The sequence below is a fragment of the Zingiber officinale genome, chromosome 6A, assembly GCF_018446385.1.
Source record: "Zingiber officinale cultivar Zhangliang chromosome 6A, Zo_v1.1, whole genome shotgun sequence".
Taxonomy (NCBI): domain Eukaryota; kingdom Viridiplantae; phylum Streptophyta; class Magnoliopsida; order Zingiberales; family Zingiberaceae; genus Zingiber; species Zingiber officinale.
Window position 1 is genome coordinate 150,529,193 of NC_055997.1, and position 9,394 is coordinate 150,538,586.

A 9,394-nucleotide genomic window follows, 5' to 3' on the forward strand; every position below is an offset into this window, starting at 1 on the left:
CCCGGCCATGATGTCACGGTAGGACATTCAGGTTGTCACCCAGGCATCCGCGGTTTGAACCTCAGCTACGGTGTATTTACAAGAATTTTTCTTCTAAATGGGGAGCGTAACCAAAGGATGGGAAACTTCCGATTTATCCTGGTGACCGATGAAACTTCCGTGAGACTAACTCGATTACCCCAGAGATAGTCAATGAGGTTAACTAGGATTATCATTTTTTGTCTAAAATTAATTTAAACTTTAATCAACATTCCATATTTTTTAAATTTTTTATTTTAAAACTTTAATAAAAAATAATAAAAACATCACAACTATTTTTTTCTAGTTTTTTAATATCTTCTATAGTTTAATATCTAATTATTAAAAAAATAAAATTAATAAATCTGATTTTATTAATAAAAATAATATATAAAATAAAATAAAAATTACTTTGGTTTTGGTTTTCAAGAATCAACACCGCAGCTTAAATACTATGTTGTTGTGGTGTGGTTTCCGAAGACCAGCACCACCATATCATGAAAATTTTAAATCATTTTAAGCATTACTAGAAGGGTCTTAAAACAGTAAACGAGAACTTATTTGGATTAATGGGTCTTAAAACAGTAAACGAGGACTTATTTCGACTCGGTTCATCTAATAAATACATAGGAGTTAGAATTAGTCTTATTAGAGTCCTCTAAATCCATTAATAAATTTGACTAAAATCCTTTAACATACATAAGTGACTCGGATTTCTGAAAACTTAAAAATAGACGGAAGAGGTGAATATGTAAAAGGGAGATACGGTGAGAAATTATGGGAGATACGATGAGAAATTATGGTCGCTAGCTTTCTACACGAAGTTATAGACCCATGCTAATTGGCACAAGTTTGAAACTTTTTAAACCTTCTGAGCAATACTGAGAATCTTTTATGATGATAATAGAGGGCACCTTTAGACTTTACAATGATAACGGAGGGTACCCTTGGACTTTAAGGCACTGTAGTAACCTACAGGAGTTAGAATGAATTCGGTTAGAGATATCTAGGACCATCAATGAGTTTTAACCAAAACCCATTGATAGACCTAGATGATTTGGATTTCTAAATTTTTATAATGAGATGAAAATATAGAGTGTATACAAGATAGATATGATGAGAAATCTTAATTCTGAGTGTCTTACATGAAGTTATAGGCACGTGTCAATTGACACAAAAGTCTGAAACTTTTTAAATCTTTTGAGCAATGTTGAAAATCTTTTATAATGACAACGGAGGACACCCTTTGACTCAAGGGAACTGTAGAAAATTGCAAAAATTGGAATGAATTCAATCATATCTCTCTAAGTTCATCGATAGTTTTTGACCAAAACTCAAAGATGGACATAGACAACTTTAATTTCTCAAATTTTACAATGAGATGGAAGTATGGAGTGTGTAGAAGATATATATGGTATCTAATCCTGGTCATAATACACGTAGGTAAAATTATGATCATGTGTCAACTAGCACAGAATGTGGTATTGGCTTTTGAAGATCAGCACCATAATGTTGGTTGTGGGTGAAGTATATGAGAAGTGGCAGCCCGCTTGATGGCATTCTAAGCTACGGAGAGGAGCACAATGATGAGCCTCTGTAGCAACTCTCATTGCTACCTCCACTGTCGTCATAGTAGCAAACTGGCGGGAAGAATAAAAGCGCTATCACTGTCATACCGCCCGCCAAATCCAAGAAATGGAAAAGTAAGCGTACCACTCAACAATCCCCTCGCCTCCATGTTTTTCTTCTAGTTGTAAACTTAAAAGAGTTGAACATCATAATTTATTTTAGATAAAAAAATGTGAATAGATATGAATATTTGATACGATTATATCTTAATGAACAAACAAGTTGTTTAAGGAATGTCACATGTTTTTCACATGTAGAAGCTCGTCGTCGTGCTCCTCTGCGCAACTGAGAATGTCATCGAGTGGCCCACCACTTCTCACATGCTTCACCCACATCAAACATCACAATAATGGTTTATGAAGACTAACACCAGTATGGTATTGGTCTTTGAAAACCAACACCACAGTTTATGCTAGTTGGTATGCAATCATAACTTTGTCTACATGTATTAGGACTAGGACTGGACTGATTCCAGCTCCTGTAAGTTTCTATAGTTCCCTAGAGTCCAAGAATGTCCTCCGTTATCATCGTAAAAGATTATCTAGCTATGTTGATGGGTTTAGAGGACTGAAACACCAGGCTGAAGTCCAACTATGTTGATAGTTGGTAGGAAGTCTAGATTAGTTGAGATTTGACAGAAGGAAGTCCAGTTGAGTTGGAAACTATTTGAAGTCTAGATTGGTTGAGATCTGGCAAAAGGAAGTCCAGTTGGGTTGACAACTAGCTGAAGTTTAGATTAGTTGAGATCTGGCAGGAAGTCCTGGTGGGTCAAGGGACCTGACATCAAGGAAGTCTACGATTAGTAAGTAAGATAAACATTGGAGGAAAGTGATCCAATGAGAACGAGTTCCATTTGAGGACTTTAGGCACAAGTCCAATTTAGGTCTATTTTAGAAACCTAAATTGAGAGCTTGACTAAATCCTAGTCTCGGAGAGACATAATCTAATTAATACTGCTATCTTAATGTATTAACTTTATTTTGCAGGATAAACATATTATGGTTGCCTAAACTAACTATTTTTTGTAGGAAAGAGACATGCGAGAAAGAGTGCTCCAGGCATTCAGAGTTGATCCGAGTGTCGGGCGCCCGGACTAGCTTTGATGAGGCCGGGGTGGGTGCCTGGCCAAACACCGGGTGGTCCAGGAACCCGAAGTTGCTCCAAGCTCTCGGACCAGCAAAGTTCATTCAAAAGCTGAGTTGAAGTGCGACGACTGGCCGACCCACGTTAATGGTCTAGGAGTCTGGAGGGGGGGGGGGGGGGGGTTCGGGCGCCTGAGATGGATAAACTTTAAGGATAAAGTTTTGACAAGAGCTCGCCATGTCAATACAATTCAGACGCCCGAAAGGAGCTCCAGGCGCTCGAACGGGGCTATAAAAGGAGGCTTCGACCAACAGCTTTAACACATTAATCTCTACAACTTTTGTACTCGCGCGTTGCTCCTAAAAGATATCTGAGATACCTAAAAGCTGCACCAACAACCTGTGCTCAAGTTTTTAAAGTTGTATTGGTGATATAATTTAATGACTGTAAATATACTTAAGTTCTGTAATTGCTTCGTGATTATAGTGATTGTCCAACGAAAGCACTCAGCAAATGCATGCCTTGGAGTAGGAGTCGTCAAAGGCTTCGAATCAAGTAAAATCACCTGTGTAGCGTTCACTTTTCTTCTCTGTTCTTTTCCACTACATTTATCTTAACTCATGATTTTTTAAAAAAATGACAAATGATATTCACTCCCCCTCTAGCGTCTTAACTATCCAACATATTCTCCAGGGTAATCACTTTCTTAGATGTTATAATGATGCTACAATAATAGTATTGCTACAATGTTTGGGAACCATTCTAATTTCCCAAGTAATCTAAGTGCTCATAATGATACAGTACAACACTGCTATAGCAGTGCTACAGTATTTCTGAAACCAAATGTTTACTGTTATAGTTTCTACAACAGTGCTACGATAGTGCTATGGTGTTTCTGGAACGAAATGCTCACTGTTACAGTAGCTATAGTAATGCTACATCATGATACAGTGTTTTTGGAAACCATTTTTCCTAATCAATCATCCAAATGCTCACTGCTATGGTATGCTACATTGTTTTTGGAAACTATTCTTTCCTTGAGCAATTGTCCAAATACTCACTGATAGCTACCATAATGCTATAGTAGTGCTACAGTATTTTTTGAAACCCTTTTTCTCTGAGCAATCCAAGTGTCCAAATGCTACAGTATAACACACCTACAATAGCTATAGTGTACTACAGTGTTTCTGGATATCATTCTTTCTCTGAACAATCCAAGTGCCCAAGTGTTATGTACAACACTACTATAATAGTTACAATGATGCTATAGTATTTTTAGAAATCATATTAGTTTTCCAAACACTCGAATTCCCGTATGCCATAGTATCATAATGTTATAGTAAGCTACAATAAAACAAAGTTGTGATGCTATGGAAATCAATCCATTCTGCCTAGTAATATTATTAAATTCTGACGAGCAATATTATTAAGTTCTAATGAGTATCAGAGGTTCCGATGTTTCTAGTTAACAATATGTGGCGATTGATGAATGGAGAAGCGGGTGATGATTGTCGAATCTAGTCCCCTAATAACTCTTGAAGCGGATAGCTGCTAGGTTACATGAAGATTCCCTTCTAGAAGGGTATACAAGGAGTGGAAAGAGGTAAGTTAGATGTACATTGATCTTCTTATTCTTGCTAGTGGAGGCGACTATTCTCCACCCAACTCTCCTTCTTCTTCATTCTTCTTCAATCTTTTTTTTTCTTCTTGATAATTGACTTAAGCATCGAAGGGGTCGTGCCGACAAGCTAGCCCAAGCTCTAATCAATGTTACATCTCAAGGTATTAGATCTTACAAGTGGGAGAGGATGATCTAAACTTTCTAGAAAAGAGTCCGAGCTAGCGAAAAATGAGACCATCAAATTGACATCTTCTATGGAAAAATCTTGCAAAAAGTTACAATGAACTTCTGTAACTGTCTCCTACGAAACGCAGTCAAGAAGTTGAGAAGCGGCGAAACCTAAAGATGGACCTAGGCGACTTTAATTTCTCAAATTTTACAATGAGATGGAAGTATGGAGTGTGTAGAAGATATATATGGCATATAATCCTTGTCATAATACATGTAGGTGAAATTATGATCATGTGTCAGCTAGCACAGAATGTAGTATTGGTTTTTGAAGATCAGCACCATAATGTTGGTTGTGGGTGAAGTATATGAGAAGCGGCAACCCGCTTGATGGTATTCTAAGCTACATAGAGGAGCACAATGATCAACCTCTGTAGTAGCTCTCGCTGCTGCCTTCACTGTCGTCATAGTAGCAAATCGACAGGATAAATAAAAGCCCTATCACTGTCATACCGCTCTCCAAATCCAAGAAATGGAAAAGTAAGCGTACCACTCAACAATCCCCTCACCTCTATTTTTTTCTTCTAGCTATAAACTTGAAAGAGATGAACGTCATAATTTATTTTAGATAAAAAAATGTGAATAGATATGAATATTTGATACAATTCGATCTTAATGAGCGAACAGGTTGTTTAAAGAATGTCACATGTTTTTCACATGTAGAAGCTCGTCATCGTGCTCCTCTCCACAACTGAGAATGCCATCGAGTGGGCCACTACTTCTCACATGCTTCACCCCACATCAAACATTGCAGTAATAGTTTCTGAAGACTAACACCACTATGGTATTGGTCTTTGAAAACTAACATCATAGTTTGTGCTAGTTGGTATGCAATCATAACTTTGTCTACATGTATTAGGAGTAGGACTGGACTTATTCCAACTCCTGTAAGTCTCTATAGTTTCCTAGAGACCAAGGATGTTCTCTGTTATCATCGTAAAAGATTGTCCGCATTGCTGAAGATTTAGAAAGTTTCATACTATATGTCAATTGATACGAACCTATAACTTTATATAGGAGACTCCAAACCAAGATTTCTCACCATATCTACTGATGATATCTGAATTTATTCCCGATCATCTCGAGTTGCTAGAATATTCTGTTGGTGCAGATTGCACTAATAATTAAGTTTTAATGTATGACAAATAGGTTACAGTTAGATGTGTTGTTTGTCTAACATTTTACTAAGTATGCAAAACTTAATGGGTTTAGAGGACCAAAACACCAGGCTGAAGTCCAGCTAGGTTGATAATTAACAAGAAGTCTAGATTAGTTGAGATCTGGCAGAAGGAAGTCCAATTGAGTTGACAACTGATTAAAGTCTAGATTGATTGAGATCTGGCAGAAGGAAGTCCAGTTGGATTGACAGCTAGCTGAAGTCCAGATTAGTTGAGATCTGGCAGTAAGTCCTGGTGGGTCAAGAGACCTGATATTAAGGAAGTCTGCGATTGATAAGTAAGATAAGTATTGGAGGAAAGTGATCTAGTGAGAGCGAGTTCCATTTGAGGACTTTAGGCGCAAGTACAATTTAGGTTGATTTCAAAAATCTAAATTGAGATCTTGACTAAATTCTGGTTTTGAGGAGACAGAATATAATTAACACTGCTATCTTAATGTACAAACTTTATTTTGCAAGATAAACATGTTATGGTTGTCTAGACTAACTCTTTTTTGCAGGAAAGAGACAGGCGAGAAAGAATGCTTCGAGCGTTCGGAGTTGATCTGGGTGTCGGGTGCTCGGACTAGCTTTGATGAGGCTCGGACAGGTGCCTGGCTAGACACTGGGTGGTCCAAGCACCTGAAGTTGCTCCAAGCCCCCGGACCAACAAAGTTCATTTAGAAGCTGAGTTGAAGTGTGACGACTGACCGACCTACGTCAACGGTCTAGGCGCCTGGAGGTGGGGTCCGGGCGCCCGAGATGGATAAACTTCGAGGATGAAGTTTTGACGAAAGCTCGCCATGTCAACACAATTCAGGTGCCCGGGAGGGGCTCCAGGTGCCCGAATGGGACTATAAAAGGAGGATTCGACCAACGACTTTAACACATTAATCTCTACAACTTTTGTACTCGCGCGTTGCTTCGAAAAGATCTCCGGGATACCTAAAACCTACACCAACAACCTGTGCTCAAGTTTTTAAAGTTGCATTGTCGATGTAATTTAATGTCTGTAATTATACTTAAGTTCTGTAATTGCTTCGTGATTATAGTGATTGCCCAACAAAAGTACTCAACGAGTACGGGCTTTGAAGTAAAAGTCATCAAAGGCTCCGAACTAAATAAAATCACCTGTGTTAACGTTCATTTTTCTTCTCTATTATTTTCCACTACATTTATCTTAACTCATGATTTTTAAAAAAAATAAAAAAATACTATTCACTTCCCCTCTAGCGTCTTAACTATCCAAGATATTCTCCCGAGCAATCACTTTCTTAGATGTTATAGTGATGCTACAGTAATATTATTACTACAATATTTGGGAAACCATTCTAATTTCCCAAGTAATCTAAGGGAGTGCTTGGTTGAATGGAATGAAAGTGAGTAATGAGAATGAGATTGAAAGTTAGTGTTTGGTTTGGGGTATTGATGGTGGATCCCACGAATTCAAACCCCCAAATATGGGATTTGACCATTACCAAGTAAAATGAGGGGAATGAGAATTGGATTGAAACCCCTCATTCTATTCTTTACTTCAATGAATCTCATTCCTATTCTCATTCCCTTCTATAAACCAAGCGCCCCCTAAATGCTCACAATGCTACAGTACAACACTGCTATAGTAGTGCTACAGTATTCCTGAAACCAAATGCTCACTATTATAGTAGCTACAACACTGCTAAGATAGTGCTACGGTGTTTCTGGAATGAAATGCTCACTGTTACAAAAATTATAATAATGCTACATCATACTACAGTATTTCTGGAAACCATTCTTCCTAAGCAATCATCCAAATGCTCACTGCTATGGTATGCTCCATTGTTTTTGGAAACCATTCTTTCCTTGAGCAATTGTCCAAATGCTCACTGCTAGCTGCCATGATGACACAGTACTGCTATAGTGTTTTTGAAAACCCTTTTTCTCCTAGCAATCCAAGTGTCCAAATGCTACAGCACAGCACGACTATAATAGCTATAGTGTGCTACAGTGTTTCTGGATATCATTCTTTCTCTGAGTAATCCAAGTGCCCAAGTGTTATGTACAACACTATAATAGTTATAGTGATGTTATAGTATTTTTAGAAATCATATTAGTATCTCAAACACTCAAGTTTCTGTATGCTATAGTATCACACTGTTATAGCGAGCTACAATAAAACAAAGTTGTGATGCTATGGAAATCAATCCATTCTGCCTAGTGATATTATTAAATTCTGACGAGCAATATTATCAAGTTCCAACGAGTATTAGAGGTTCCGATGTTTCTAGTTAACAATGTGTGGCAATTGATGAATGGAGAAGTAGATGATGATTGTCGAATATAATCCCCTAATCACTCTTAAAGTGGATAGCTACTGGGCTATATGAAGATTTCCTTCCAGAAGGATATACAAGGAGTAGAAAGAGATAAATCAGATGTACATTGGTCTTCTTATTCTTACTAGCGGAGGCGACTATTCTCCAACCAACTCTCCTTCTTCTTCAGTCTTTTTTTTTTTTTTTTTGCTCTCGCTGATGATTGACTTGAGCATCGGAGGGGTCATGTTGACAAGCCAGCCCAAGCTCTAATCAATGTTATATCTTAGGACATCAGATCTTACAAATGGGAGAGGATGATCTAAACTTTCTAGAAAAGAGTCTGAGCTAGCAAAAAATGAGACCATCAAATTGACATCGTCTTTGGAAAAATCTTACAAAAAGTCATAATGAACTTCTGTAACTGTTTCGTACGAAACACATTCAAGAAGTTGAGGTTGAAGTAAAGAACAACGATGACTACTGCGATGGTCTTCCTAAATCGTTTAATCGAAAGTATTTTCTATGGTGGTCAGCGATAATAAAGCTCCCTCCCTATTGAACGGCGGTGCGGCGACATCTTCCAAGGTATGCAACCCACGATTAGATAGTTGTAGATCATCCTCACTGCATCCGCCACAACCCATAATGTCAAAGCTTGATCTGGTTGGTTTTTGAAGGGGCTTGAGCCTTTCATTTCCAGTTCCTTATTCGCTCCTCCGCTAAGAGAAGACTCTCCAAGTCCGTCACATCCCTAAGGCAGAGTCCTCATTACAAGGCATCATCGCCCTTGCCAACTATCCCGACACCTACTTCTCCCTCTTCTCAAAGTGGCGGTCCCTCATTCTCTTTATCTTCGACATCGAATGATTTGTTCACTGGTACTATCTTTGCTGCTTCCTCTACTTCAATCTCTTCCACAAGAACACCCTCACCCATATGCTATTCAAACTCGGCAACCCCATTAGTGTATTCTACCTATTTGATCAATTGCTTTACCCGAACGAAATGTTCCTTCTTGGAATGCTGCAATCTCAGGATGTGCCCTTGACTACTAAGGTTTTATTAATGAAGAGGGAAAATTACTTAAATTCTATGTGCTCATGCATTTTCATGCAGTGCCCGTTCGACAATATGCCTTAACAATCTATGCTTTGAGGAATTCCACCATGAATGGTTACACCCAACATGAACAATATGATAAGGTGCTGAAGATCTACTCATGCATTGATACCAGAGCCGACTTTAGGGAAGGTAGCCTAGGCAGTGCCCAGGGCCTCTCCATTTAAGAGGCCTCCATTACTCATATGTAATATTTTTATATTTAATAAAAAAAATATTATATAGGGCTTTCATCTAAAAATT